This window comes from Aegilops tauschii, chromosome 3, assembly GCF_002575655.3.
Source record: "Aegilops tauschii subsp. strangulata cultivar AL8/78 chromosome 3, Aet v6.0, whole genome shotgun sequence".
In the NCBI taxonomy this organism is placed as follows: domain Eukaryota; kingdom Viridiplantae; phylum Streptophyta; class Magnoliopsida; order Poales; family Poaceae; genus Aegilops; species Aegilops tauschii.
This window is the reverse complement of record NC_053037.3, coordinates 261,224,480-261,240,174: the sequence shown is the minus strand read 5'-3', so window position 1 is coordinate 261,240,174 and position 15,695 is coordinate 261,224,480.

Here is a 15,695-nt window from a genome sequence, read left to right as displayed (position 1 = left end):
AACAACGATTCAACTGTTACATGTTGCGGTAGTTGAACCCCGTTCCTCTGCATGACCTGTCATTGCCACAATAAATAGATGAAACCCACTAGCATGAGTAGGAGTTGTTTGAGCCCTGGTGTGCCTACTCATTCATGCTTGTTGTCATGCCTGCTATTGCTTAGAGTTGAGTCAGGTTTGATTCATCGGGGATGAATTGGAATGTGGTGAACATGTCCTACTGTTGAGAGCTAAGTGTGTGAACACGATTTGGTAAAGGTAGCGGTGAGAGGCCATGTAGGAGTACAGGTGGGTTGTCTCATTGTAGCCGTCCTCAGGAACTGAGTTCTGTGTTTGTGATCCATGAACAGTTACTACCACACATTGGGTTCCGGTAACTCGACCCCTCTCGGCTTATTAATCGCCTTGATCTCTGCCCAGGAGTTGCAACTAGTTTCTGGTGTTTGTAGGATAGTTGGGGGCCGTGCGTAGTGCTGACCCTAGGGGTGGGCTATGTTGCGGTAGAGACACGAGGCACGGTGTACCGGGACTCCCGTTTGGTGCCTCGGGAACCCTCCTCTCATCGTTTGGGGTCGTGAGCGACACCCCGGCCGGATCTCCTTGCGGATGGAACCCGAATAAGCGATAAACCTGGACTAGAGACTAGTGTGGTTAGTCAGGTCGTGGCCAACTCCCTCGCCAGGCTTCCGCTTGAAGGTTGCCGAGATACACGACGTGTACATGGTGGTAAGTGGCGAGAGCGTGTGTGAAGAAGTACACCCTGCAGGGTTATAAATGATCTATTTGAATAGCCGCGTCCGCGGTAAAGGACCTCCGGGTTGCCTGTACAGTTCATAGATAACTTGAAGTGGATACTCTAAAATGCGCAAGATAAGCGTGAGTGCTATGGATGGCCTTCTCGTAGGTGACGGGAGCGGATCCATAGTGGTGTATTGATATGGTGAATATGTAGACTCGTGTGCGCCACCCCAAAAGAGTTACTTGCAGTCATTGTTCAGGATAGCCACCGAGTCAAAGCTGGCTTGCTGCAGTTAAACCCCACCATCCCTTTGTTGATACCGATGCATATGTAGCTAGTTCTGATGTAAGTCTTGCTGGGTACATTTGTACTCACGTTTGCTTAATTTATGTTTTTGCAGAGAGACTTCAGTCTCGCTAGTAGTTCCGCGTGGACTTGGACGTTTAGCTTGTAACCTCAGCTACGAGCTTGTACCTTGGGAGGGTCTTGTAGTTAGTCAGGCTTCTTAGCCTTTTTCTTTTGTAGTTGTCTGTACTCAGACGAGTTAAGCTTCCGCATGTGCTTGTTGCTTGTATGCTTTGTATGTTGGGTCATCAGACCCATGTTTGTAATACCTGGCTCCTCGGAGCCTAATGAATAAATACTCTGAGTCGTAGAGTCTCGTTGTGATGCCATGTTGTATTTGCACATATCGAGCATACTGTGTATGATTGGAATGCTTGGTATGTGTGGGATCCGACAATCTAGTTGTTTATCCTTGGTAGCCTCTCTTATGGGGAAATGTAGTCTAGTGCTTCCACTGAGCCTTGGTAGTCCGCTACAGCCCGGTTTACCGGAGTCCTATTAGCCCAGCACTACTGCTGCGGAACACTTAGACTGGTCGGCATGTGATTCACTTCGTTCCTGTGTCTGTCTCTTCGGGGAAATGTCACGCGGTGACATCCGGAATCCTGCTAGCCTGCTACAGCCCGGGTTCCCGGAGTCCTGTTAGCCCAGTTGCTACAGCCCGGATTCACACGCTGCTGACCGACATGCTCGATGTTGATTCATGTATGCCTGTCCCCGTAAGTTAGCGCCACTTTGGGTTCACGACTAGTCATGTCGGCCTGGGTTCTCTGTCATATGGATGCTAGCGACACTATCATATACGTGTGCCAAAAGGCGCAAACGGTCCCGGGCCAGGTAAGGTGGCACCCGTGGGAATATCGTGCGTGAGGCCGCAAAGTGATATGATGTGTTACATGCTAGATCGGTGTGACTTAGAATCGGGGTCCTGACATAACCACACAAGGAATATGATCTGAGACATGCTTACCAAGAGGTTTGACCAAGGTTTTGGGTATGAAATAGTCCAATTTGTGCTTGTGAAAAACCAATCCAACTATTCAAGTAGGGGATCAAGCTGCATATTGCTCCAGGTGAAAGAACGCCCCTTGATAGGTAGTTCAATTAGGCTTTGAGAGCGAATGAAGTCATTAAATGTATTCATATCATTAATGCTTCCTCCATGTTTATTACGATTATCTGGTGCACGTATGAAGTTAAATCACCCACAAAGAGCCAATCTTCATTTGAGGGAATATCGAGAGCGCACAACCAATGGATAAAATGCTCCCTCTGTTCTCCTTGACACGACCCATATACATTAACCAATGTCCAATTTTGTGCAGATTGAGTTGATTTGAAATGCGTGACTAGCGCAAAATCTTCAGAGAAAATCACTTCAGCAGAGAAAATAGAGCTATTCCAAATGGTTGCAATGCCCCCCGATGCCCCACGAGAAGGAACAAAGGCAAATTGATCAAATCGGCGAGGGCAACAGGACTTAATAAAGGATAAATCAAAAGAGGATTGGTTTCCTGTAAGCATACCACCGCACAACCACTAGAGGTAATGGCATTAGATAATGCCAGTTGTTTGTCCCCAGAGTTTAAACCACGTACATTCCAACATAAAACATTCGAGTTCACCAAAAGATGCATTAAAGAAGTAAGATAAAAAGAGTTGCGAAGGAGAGCTTAGGACGAGGCCGAAGGCTCCTCCTCCTGTGGAGCCAGCAGAGCTTCATCAGAAAGGTGTAGGTGGTGGAATCTGCTCATCATTCACCTCTCTGATTGTGAGAGCAGTCGGAACAGTCCTGGGCTTGACCTTAGAGGCTTTCATTTTGCTGTCAGACACTTGATGAACCTTGAAGCCATCATACTTATTGGTACGGGCACTCCTACGCAGGGCAATAGCACATTCAGGCACAACTGACTTGCCTTTGCGGGTGAGGATTGTGGAAGAGCCACCAAAGTCAGAAACTTCTGGAGGAGGCAGGGCAGTGGGCTGCAGTAAGTTAACTGAAGCATTCTGCTGTATTTCATTTGGTTCAGACAAAACTCCTTCAGAAACCTGAGCTCGATCATGCATTTCCTCACTGTCAATGGGAGGCAAAGTAAGCTCCCAATTGGATGCCTCTGAAAGTTCTTCAATAGTAACAGTAGAGGAAGGAGCATGTATAACAGTTTTGGAAGCAGAAACCACAGTCAGAAGGCTAGCATTTTCAGAGACTGTAACTTTAAAAGTGACTGAATCCTGTTGAAAGCCATAGTGATCCTTCCATGGTCCATAAGAAGCCACAATGGGCCTGATGGCAGCAGTGAGATAGGTATTTATCCTGAGCATGGGAATGTAGTCCCTTATGAGCATAGCAGGTATGAAATCACCTTGGGAAGACATATCTAAGTGCAGTACATCAGCAGAGATATTCAGAGATATTTCCAGAACATTGTGTGGCAGGGAAGCAGTTTCAGAGTTAACCAGGGTTACTACTGGGGCATTCTCAGAGCTGACCAGAGCAGAGATCTCATTGTGGACTGGAGGAGCACTGATGGCTTCCTGTGGCCAGAACTAATTCATGAGATGGACAGGCACCAGCACATATGAGTCAGAGATAGTTGCACTTGAATCAGAGCTAGTTTGCATTGAAATTGAGTCATTCCAGGCAGCACCAGGACCGTCATGCAGATTCTGTAGTGGCACAGTGCCATGATCAACCTGCAGTCCCTCACCAGCCAGCCACTGCTGGTAATTGTACAGAACAAGTGGTGCTTGAGGAGGTGGAGGTGGCCACACTCCCCATTCAGGATGTATGTCAATGTCATTTCCTTCGTCAACCACCACATTTTCTTCCTCCTTAGCTGCAGCATCTGCCACTACATTTTGAGCCATCCAGTTATGAAGTTGCTGCTGGTATAGCTGCTCAGCATTCAGACCTTCCCCATGCAGCGGATGAGGGATGCCATTAGCAGGTGGTGGATCCTCACCAGCTGGTGGTACTTCAGGTAAGTGGGCATTCCAATCATTAGTTCGCAGCATTGTGACTGTAACCGTCCAACACTGCCGTGCACCTCCTAACTGACGAACAACCAGACTCTTGGGAACTAAACGCATATGAATAACTCTAACCTTAACAAGCACCAGCCTCCTATCCCCTCTAGGGTTGTTCCAATCAACCAGAGCACCAAAAGAGTCCACAGATTTGTGCATGTAATGATGTGTCTGATAATCATAAGGAAATCCCACATATAAGATCCACACCTCCAGACCAAAAGTAGTCTGGCGCATGTTTAGAGCAGCATCATGAGGGACAAATGAGATGACAGTGTGTTCCTCTACTTCATTTTCATCAAGCTCAAAGGTGATGCCCACAACCGCATCCCGGATGACAGAAGTAGCAAACCCAAACAAACCAATACCCAGGGGATGATCTACCACTTCAGAAGGGAAGTAATGTGATTCATGGAGCAAACCTTCAATGATGTTGCACTTGCGCTTGCGCAGATCAGCCTTCTGATGGAAGGGGATGAACTGATTGGCCTCTGCAATGGCCAAGAAGTCGTGACACAGTGGGGGGATTGGACCCACGACCATGTCCGCGCGCATCCTCCGGTGTTATGGTATTAATTATATTGGTTTCAACATTTATGGGAGTACCTGAGATATAATGTTTGATTCTTTGCTCGTTTACCACCTTCGGGTTATTTCCTTCGGCATAGTTAATTTTGATGGCTCCGGAACGATAAACTTCCTCGACAATGTAAGGACCTTCCCATTTAGAGAGAAGCTTTCCTGCAAAAAATCTTAAACGAGAGTTGTATAGCGAGACAAGGTCATCTATATTAAATTCACGCTTTTGTATCCTTTTGTCATGCCATCTTTTAACTTTTTCTTTAAACAACTTGGCATTCTCATAGGCTTGGGTTCTCCATTCATATAGTGAGCTAATGTCAAATAACCTCTTTTCACCGGCAAGTTTGAAATCATAATTGAGCTCTTCGTCGGTGTCTTGGGAACCGGGGTACCCATACTTGCCTCCCTGCGGCCCACGGCTTGGCTCCATCGACGGCCTGGTACGACCCATCTTCAGTATCAACAACACAAGACCCTCGCGAGGGGCCAAGCCTCGTGAGGCGGACGACGCCAAGACCCGCAGAGGGAGCAGCCTCTCTAGGCTGGCTCCTGAGGAACGGAGATTTCTATGCAAGCGCTCACCTCGTGAGGTTTAGATGACGCAAGCCATGACGACCAAGGCCAGGCGGGCACCAGCGGGCGTAGTACAACAGGTTTCCTCTTCGGTGCTAAAGCGGCAAGCGCGGGGGCGGAGTCTTGAGGAATCAACCAAAGGTTTCCATTTCCATGCTACAAGACCAAGACCACCAGGACAGCGGGACGGAGGTCATCGCCGAGCCCATCACAGCATCACAGCCAGAAGCTTTACAGGTGAAGACCACCTTTCACCAGGATAAGATGTACTAGTTGTCTTCCTTCAAATTTGGCCGTTGTGGGATCCCTTCCCGCCTTCATTTTGGGGGAAGAGGGCCAAGGCCACTATAAATATAGCTTAGCCACCACCATAGAGGGGAATGGATCCATCAGACCAACCACATCCTCACACACACAAGAACACACCTCCTAAGGTAGTTCTTCCTCTGTACTAGTTCATCCTCAGCCCACCTCGAAGCTAATCCACCACAAAGCAGGAGTAGGGTTTTACACCGCAAGGTGGCCCGAACCTGGGTAAACTGTCGTGTCCCATTCCTTTCCGGTTCATTGAGCTAGGCTGTGAGATCGACGAGTTGGCAGACTGGGGAGATTGTGTTCTTCGCACGCACCCCAGAGTTCGAATCTATCTTGGGTCTGCGGAGCCGCGAATTCGACATTTGGCGCGCCAGGTAGGGGTGCGTCGGAGTCCCTCTTCCGCCGGTCGATTCGCCACCATTCCGCCGTTCTCATGGCTAACGCTCGTCGAGTTCGTGCTGAGCGCCGGGCTGCCGTCGCCACCCGCGTTGCCCAGACAGCACCTGCGAGCAACGGTGCTCCCCGTCGTTCCCCGTCACCTACGACAAACGCCGCCACCGGCCCCGCGTTCCATGAGCAGCAGGCCTCGTCGCTGCAGCCTTCTGTGCAGCGTGACTCCGCCGGCCGCTTCGTCCTCCCATGCTCGTTGCGGGCCAGCGAACGCGCAGGCTGCACTGCTCATGGCACGCGAGCTCCTGTGCTATCGCCCAGCCGACGAACTCTACGAGGACTGGCTGGACCGCATTGCCGAGCTTGTCAGCGCTACTAGAGCGGCCCCTGCACCATCCTGCTCGCTGCCTCCCCCGCCGCCTCTCGCGTGCGACATGGCCCACGGTGCGCCTCCTCCGCCTCCCAGGCAAGACATCGTCCTCGAGCCAAGGCGTGAGGCTCCATGGCGCAACACGCCATGCAGGGCGCCAGCGCGCGATGAAGAGAGCTGCCAAGTGGTGCAGCGGCCCCAAGGAGAGGCATGTGCGCTCCCAGCACCACCACGTCAAGACCGCGTGCCGCCCGAGGCGATGGTGCACGAGCTCCAAGACCAGGCTCCTCCTCCACGGTGGGCTCCAGTCAGTGCGGCAGGCTGCCGTGCGTTCACCCCGGAGCTGCGCCGCGTCGTCTGGCCTGGGAAGTTCAAGCCAGGCCTGCCTCCACGCTATGACGGCACCCCCGACCCTGCCGAGTTCCTACAGCTCTACGAGCTGAGCATCGAGGCAGCCAACGGCGATGAGAAGGTCATGGTGAACTGGTTTCCCATGGCCCTCAAGGATGGCGCGCGCTCGTGGCTCCTGAACCTCCCCGCGGGATCGATCTCCTCCAGGGACGAGATGCGGGAACACTTCATCGCCAACTTCCAGGGCACTCGCGACCGCGCGCCTGCTGCGGGTGACCTGCGGCGCATCAAGCAGCTGCCAGGAGAGACCTTGCACAAATATATCCAGCGCTTCACCAACGTTCGCCTCAAGATCCCCAAGGTGTCGGACGAGGCCATCATTTCAGCGTTCACTGATGGCGTCCGGGATGTCAAGATGAAGGAAGAGCTCGCCATACATGAGGACCTGTGCTCGTCTCTGGAGATGTTCAACATGGCAACCAGGTGCGCGAGGGCCGAGGAAGGTCGCCTCTCCCTCCTTGAGCTCCCGGAGGCCGATCCAGAAGACAAGAAGGCCAAGGACGTGAAGCGCAAGGGCCCAGCTGTGCTCGCGGCCGAACCTAAGATGAAGCGTGGCTGTGACCACCCAGAGTCCTCCAAGGGCAGCCGCCCGTTCTGCGTCTTCCACAACGTGCACAACCATAACATCAACAACTGCCAAGAGCTCAGGGCCATCTGGGACAGGCGCCTCAATCGCCGCCCTGAACGCAGCGACCGCGGCTACGGCCATGGAGGAGGCCGAGGTGGGGGACGCTGGGACAACCGCGACCCCCACTAGGACTGGCACGATCAGCCTCGTGAGGACCGCTGGCAGCGCCAGCCTCGCGAGGGCCCCTGGAGGGATAAGCCTCGCGAGGACCATCCTCGAGGCAATGTTGTCCTCCCTCCGCTGCCGCCACCACTAAGGAGGAACGACAACCACCACCAAGATGAAGGGGCCGGGGGCTTCCAAGAGCCTCGTGCCATTGCATGCATCCTAGGCGGGGCTCAGGCCCCTGCCTCCCATTGCATCTTCAAGCAGTTCGCTCATGAGGTGAACGCGGCCCTCCCCGAGCTCGAGGCGACGTGTCCGCTTAGGTGGTCCAAGTACGCCATCACCTTCGACTCTACTGACCAGCTCAAGTGCGCGGCCACTGCGGACTGCTACCTCTTGAGCTTGCGTTGGTTTTTTCCTTGAAGAGGAAAGGGTGATGCAGCAAAGTAGAGTAAGTATTTCCCTCAGCTTTTGAGAACCAAGGTATCAATCCAATAGGAGACAACGCGCAAGCCACCGAATCCCTGCACAAACAAACACCAACTTGCACCCAACGCGATAAAGGGGTTGTCCATCCCTTCACAGTTATTTGCAAAGTGAGATCTGGTAGAGATGGATAAATGGCAAAGTAATATTTTTGGTTTTTTTGGTTTATGGAACGGAAAGTAAAAGATTGCAAACAAAGTAAATAGGAAACTGAAATTGTAGATTGGAAACTTATATGATGGAAGATAGACCCGGGGGCCATAGTTTTCACTAGAGGCTTCTCTCAAGATCGAAATTATTACGGTGGGTGAACAAATTACTGCCGAGCAACTGATAGAAAAGCGCAAAGTTATGATGATATCTAAGGCAATGGTCATGAATATAGGCATCACGTCCGTGTCAAGTAAACCGAAACGATTCTGCAACTACTACTATTACTCCACACATCGACCGCTATCCAGCATGCATTTACAGTATTAAGTTCATAAAGAATGGAGTAACGCCTTAAGCAAGATGACAAGATGTAGAGGAATTAACTCAAGCATTATGATAAAACCCCATCTTTTTATCCTCGATGGCAACAATACAATACGTGTCATTTCCCCTTCTGTCACTAGGATCGAGCACTGCAAGATTGAACCCAAAGCTAAGCACTTCTCCCATTGCAAGAAAAACCAATCTAATTGGACAAACCAAATTGATAGTTTGAAGAGACTTGCAAAGATATCAAATCATGCATATAAGAATTCAGAGAAGATTCAAATAATATTCATAGATAAGCTGATCATAAATCCACAATTCATCAAATCTCGGCAAACACACCGCAAAAGAGTATTACATCGAATAGATCTCCAAGAACATCGAGGAGAACTTTGTATTGAGAATCAAAGAGAGAGATGAAGCCATCTAGCTACTAGCTATGGACCCGTAGGTCAGTGGTAAACTACTCGCGCTTCATCGGAGAGGCAATGGTGTTGATGTAGAAGCCCTCCGTGATCGAATCCCCCTCCGGCAGGACGCCGGAAAAGGCCCCTAGATGGGATCTCATGGGTACAGAAGGTTGCGGCGGTGGAAAAGTGGTTTTGTGGCTCCCCTGGAAGTTTTTGGGATATTTGAGAATATATAGGAGGAAGATCTAGGTCAGGGTGTCACCGAGGGGCGCACAAGGTCGGGGGGCGCGCCCTACCCCCCTGGGCGCACCCTCCACCCTTGTGGCCGCCTCGTGGATCTTCTAACTTGCACTCCAAGTCTCCTGGGTGTCTTCTGGTCCAAGAAAAATCACCGCGAAAGTTTTATTCCGTGTGGACTCCGTTTGGTATTCCTTTTCTGCGAAACTCTAAAACAAGGGGAAAAAACAGGAACTGGCACTGGTCTCTAGGTTAATAGGTTAGTCCCAAAAATCATATAAAATAGCATATTAATGCATATAAAACATCCAAAACCGATAATATAATAGCATGGAACAATCAAAAATTATAGATACGTTGGAGACGTATCAAGCATCCCCAAGCTTAATTCCTGCTCGTCCTCGAGTAGGTAAATGATAAAAACAGAATTCTTGATGTGGAATACTACCTAACATATTTATCCACGCCGCGGCCTATGCTTCTTCTTCATCGAGCAGGAGCTTTGCTCGTCCCGCGCACCTGGAGATCGAGCGCCGCTCGCCTCCTGTTGACCGTGCACTCGCTCGGTCTGCCTCCAAACCGCCCCTTGGGCCAGATCCACCGACCGGCCTCGAGGCCCGATGTGAGCAGCTCCCCAGCATCCTGAGCCAGATCTCAGTTTCGGCCCGTATAGTGTTTTTTTCCTGCCTGCAATTTTAGCTATTATCTAGAGTTTGCAGATTTACAGAAAAACCCTCAACATCATGCATATAATAATTCCAGAACCATGCATCATATTAAAGTGTTTTCAACATGTAAAGTGCTTAGGATTTCATCTAGTTTCATAATCTGCTATTTTCATCCATGTTTAAAATGTTTAACTTGTTGTTTGTTTAAATTTGCATAAATGCCATGTTAAAATGTTTTATTTCATAAGTAATTAACCGTAGCTCCGAATTTAACAAACTTTATATGTAAATGGGGTGGAAAAATGCATAGAGTAACTTGGTTCACTTTATTTTGATGTTTAACAACTCTAAAATATTCTTTAGGACAGAACAGTACCAAATCTAAAATATGCATATGAGGATTTTCCGGAATTATTGTTTGGTGTTCCGGCCTCATTTAAACTTGCCTAAATAGTTAGTTTACTTATGCTTCACCTCTTGCCATGTTAATCAACATTTAACATTGTTGGGTACATAAATGAGAGCGAACTAAATAACTTGAATGTGGTGTTTCGTCAATATGCAACTTGTTACATATTGAGCTCCACTTAATTTGTAGTATTGTTTGTGCACTTTGCCATGCCATGCCTCATTAAACCGGACATGCATCATACTTGTTTGTGCATCATGCCATGTGTATGTGGTGGTTGTTCACTATGTTGTTTGTTTCTTTCCGGGCTGCTTCTCTCGTTAGCTTCGGTTTCGTTCCGGAGTTGTGAGGATTCGTTCGACTACATCCGTTTGTCTTCTTCATGGACTCGTTCTTCTTCCTAGCGGGATTTCAGGCAAGATGACCATACCCTCGATATCACTTCTATCTTTGCTTGCTAGTTGTTCGTTCTATTGCTATGCCGCGCTACCTACCACTGGCTATATCATGCCTCCCACATTGCCATGTCAAGCCTCTAACCCACCTTTCCTAGCAAACTGTTGTTTGGCTATGTTACCGCTTTTGCTCAGCCCCTCTTATAGCGTTGCTAGTTGCAGGCGAAGATGAAGATTGTTCCATGTTGGAACATGGATATGTTGGGATATCACAATATCTCTTATCTTAATTAATGCATCTATATACTTGGTAAAGGGTGGAAGGCTCGGCCTTATGCCTGGTGTTTTGTTCCACTCTTGCCGCCCTAGTTTCCGTCATACCGGTGTTATGTTCCTTGATTTTGCGTTCCTTACGCGGTTGGGTGTTATGGGAACCCCTTGACAGTTCGCTTTGAATAAAACTCCTCCAGCAAGGCCCAACCTTGGTTTTAACATTTGCCACCTAAGCCTTTTTCCCTTGGGTTCTGCAGACTCAAGGGTCATCTTTATTTTAACCCCCCGGGCCAGTGCTCCTCTGAGTGTTGGTCCAAACTAGAGCCCTTTACAGCGCCACCTCGGGGAAACTTGAGGCCTGGTTTTAGTTGTACGGACTGCTCATCCGGTGTGCCCTGAGAACGAGATATGTGCAGCTCCTATCGGGATTTGTCGGCACATTCGGGTGGTCTTGCTGGACTTGTTTTACCATTGTCGAAATGTCTTGTAACTGGGATTCCGAGTTTGATCGGGCCTTCCTGGGAGAAGGAATATCCTTCGTTGACCGTGAGAGCTTGTGATGGGCTAAGTTGGGACACCCCTGCAGGGTATAAACTTTTGAGAGCCGTGCCCGCGGTTATGTGGCAGATGGGAATTTGTTAATGTCCGGTTGTAGAGAACTTGACACTTGACTTAATTAAAATGCATCAACCGCGTGTGTAGACGTGATGGTCTCTTTTCGGCGGAGTCCGGGAAGTGAACACGGTTCTTGTGTTATGCTTGAACGTAAGTAGTTTCAGGATCACTTCTTGATCACTTCTAGTTCACGACCGCTGCGTTGCTTCTCTTCTCGCTCTTATTTGCGTATGTTAGCCACCACATATGCTTAGTGCTTGCTGCAGCTCCACCTCATTACCCTATCCTACCCATAAGCTTAAATAGTCTTGATCTCGCGGGTGTGAGATTGCTGAGTCCTCGTGACTCACAGATACTTCCAAACAGTTGCAGGTGTCGATGATACCAGTGCAGATGACACAACCGAGCTCAAGTGAGAGCTCGAGGAAGACCTTTGATCGTTTCTATGTCTCGTTTCCTGTTGATCAGTAGTGGAGCCCAGTTGGGACGATCGGGGATCTAACATTTGGGGTTATCTTCTTTTCATTTGGATTTGTCCGTAGTCGGACTATGTGTGTACTCTGAATGATGTATGTTTAATTAATGTATTGTGTGAAATGGCGATTGTAAGCCAACTCTTTATCCCATTCTTGTTCATTACATGGGATTGTGTGAAGATGACCCTTCTTGCGACAAAACCACCATGCGGTTATGCCTCCAAGTCGTGCCTCGACACGTGGGAGATATAACCGCATCATGGGTGTTACTGTTGGTAATCAGAGCCATCCCCGACATAGGAGCCCCCTGCTTGATCGAATCGCTGACGTTGTTGAGTCTAGAACAAAAATTGTTTTGAGTCTTAGGATTATATATATCGGAGAGTAGGATTCTTTTACTCCTCAGTCCCTTCGTCTCTCTGGTGAGGTCTCCTGACGTAGATGTTTTGACTTTCCTCTCCTCAAATTTCACTAAATTTTTTTTAGGATCACGCGGGTATCTTGGAATCGTTTCGATGGTTTTGTGACGAGAAAATTGTTCTTGGTGCCTCCTGACATTTAGGGGTCGTGGTAGTGTCCCGGGGAGTTGAGCTCCGAGGTGTTGTCGTCACAATTTTATCGTTGCAGTTCTGGAATACCTGAGTTTCGCCGACATCAAAAATCTCTTTTATGCAGTTGTTGGTGAGATTACCTCGACGCCACCTAGTACTGGGGCGGGAGTTCGGGAGTATTGCCATAACTCGTATAACGGATGCTTTTCGTAGGTTGAGGTACACGATTTCCGGAGTTTTCTTGGTTATGTGTCGACGGATGGATACAGCTGGATCTAGGGATTGTTAGTTTGGGTGAGATATATTGCGTCCCCTGTATCCCCAACACCTGATTGCATAACTAGAAATTTTCGGGAGTTTATAGGTGGGAATTCAAGTAGCTCCTAGAATATCTTTCCAACAGACACATGATACGATATGGGATCTATCATATGTTTGATATGTGATCTATCATATGTTTGTTTCTGGCATATTTTGCAAGCCAATCCTTTGTTTTGTTTTAAGTTGTGGTATTCGAGTTGCTTCAATGTCAAGTGTTGATTCCATACCTTTTCCAAGTGGTGTTCTCATGTTTCTATGGGAGTGTTAATCCTTCTTGGTCATCAAAAGTGTCATCCCAATTATATTTCCAAACGGTGTGCTTCTCTTCAAGTGGATCCGATCATTTTCAACATCCGCAAGATCAACTCTAAGTTTTCTCAACGGTGTTTTTTTCATCCGTCCCAAGTTGCCTTTGTTTTTCCTGCCCTCCCACCCTTTTCCTTCAAGGAATCAGATGTCTTAATCAAGTATCCATTTTATTCATGTGAAGTCCCTTCATTCTTTTCAATCAATGTTCTTACCCGGTGGTTCTCATGAAGATGTTCTTCAAGTTTATCATTCTTCATTCTTTTTCTTCTCCGGTGGACTAAATTCAAGCCTTCAATGTTGGTCACATTCCTTTCCTTGTTTCAAATGTTTTTCTCATGCCGATGTATCTCTTAATCATTCACCTCTCGCTTTCCATTTGTTCCGGTGTGCTAAAGATATCTCGGAAGATTCGTGTTATCATTCCTAATTTGTTCAAGATATCTCGAGGTTGTTATCTCTATTGAGCCATTTAATTCTACCGGTGCAATCTCTCTTCTAAATCGTTCAACGGTGTATCTTCTGAGTGGGCCCTAACCCACAGGTCTTTTCCCAGGATCCTACCTGACTCTTCTAATTTTCCCGAAGCTATTCCCAAATTCTTTTCGAAGTTTGACATAAGAATGAATTGTCACCAGTCAAATGTCTTTCTCCAAGATCTTTCAAATTCTTTCATCGTTGGTTCAACCTTCTATTCTTCATTCCGGAGTGCCTCAACAATTCATGGTGTTTCTCATCGTCATTCTCGGATTTTGAAGACCGAAGAAGAGTTCCTCTTAAATCCTTACCCGTTCTTCCAAAGATTCATGGTTCTAGCGTCATGCCATCCTCTCATAATTGTTTTCAATTGTGAGAATTCTTTTCACCCATCCGGAGCAATTCATGAGTCTTTTCAGTTTGATTCTCCGAAGGCCATCATTTCAGAAGATTTATTCGTTCTCAACATTCAGCTCTCGTTCTCCAAATCTTATCGGTGCATCATTCAAGTATTCTCTAATCAATTCATGATCTCTTCATTTCACTTGTATCTAAATTCTGTCAAGTATCTTTATTCGTTTTCTAATTCTTCCCGGTGTTTCTTTATGTTATCTTCGTTGATTTTCAGATTCTTACGGTGGTTCGTTCAAGATTTCTCTTCCTTCGTCACATATCAATTTATTCGTTGTTTCAATCCTACCGGTGGTTTGATGAAGACCTTCCCAAGTTTGCGCAATATCTATCTTAATCCTTTCTACGAGAATAATAGTATGCAAAATCCGTTGCTTGTCATCAATCTAAATTGGTGAAGGCTAAGCATAATGTAATTCTTATTCTTGTTTCATCCAAGTGATTAATGCCTTATTCCGGAGATTCATCAAAATTCTTGATCTCATTTGTTCATTTTTCTTTCCGGAGCTCCAAGTTATTTCAATTATATCATTTCAAAGCTTCATCTAATCATTGCAAGGCTTCTCCCGGAGTTCTTTTCAACTTTCCCTTTTGTTTGATCATTCTTTTATTATCGAAGTTCTTCATGGAGGATCAACATGGTGGCTCATCAAGGATTCCTTTCATTCTTTAATTGTTCTTCAAGAATTTTCTCAAAGTTATGATCCGCCAAGCTATACTCAAAGATAAACATGGTGTTCTACACATGTTTTGTTTTGAGGAGTTCAAGCATTCTTCATCTTGCATTCCGAAGTGCAATTCTTCCTACCTTATCTTTTGAGGTGGTGTTATGTCCTTCTTGACAATTTCCATCCATGTTCCATGTTTCACATGTTGTCAAGAATGAGGTATTTTAAATCCTTTAATCTCTTTGTTGGAGTTATCTTGTGTCATATTTCACCTAAAGCCTTCCCTAAGGAATGTTGCTATTATGGTGCTTATCAATGATCCAAGTTTTCTCCTATCCTCTTGGTGAAAGAAGTTTTTCATCTCGTTGGTGTTGTCAATTATATTAGTTGTTTCCGTAGTGGCAGAATTTCGCCTCTATCTTGAGAAGTTTTCCATAAGCCCACTACAAGCTTATTCGTTTCGTTGTTGGTTTTTCCAACAACTCTGTTCTAACCTTCTTGGAAGGGTGCTTTCCAAGATCATTTGTGGCAAAAGTTGGCATTTTCTTCTCCATTCCTTTATTCCAATGATCTATCTTCTATTTTTTCTTCCGGAGGCATGGTGATGTTGCTCTCTTCGCTCATCATCTCGAATTGTGAGGATCATGTTCTTTTCTTACTTATCCATTTAAACGGAGTGTTGTGTCTATCATTCCTCTTTTAACCGGAGTCTCATCCAAGTGCTTTCATTTTGCCAAGTTCATATTCTATCCCTTCCATTTTCCAACCGGAGCGTTATCGTAATTGATCATTATCGTTCCTTGTACATCTCGTTTCAACTGGAGTGCTTGCATGTACTTCTCGTCCATTGTTCTCGTCATTCATAGCTTTGCAAACTCCAAGGTTCACATGGTGTTCCTTGTTTCTCTTTTCTACCGGTGTGCTTTCATATTCCTTTTGATCCGTTAAGCTCTTGTTTCATATTCTTCAACCTACAAAGGTTCAAGCAATTTTCCTTGTTCCTCTTTGATAACGGAGTGTTTTCAAT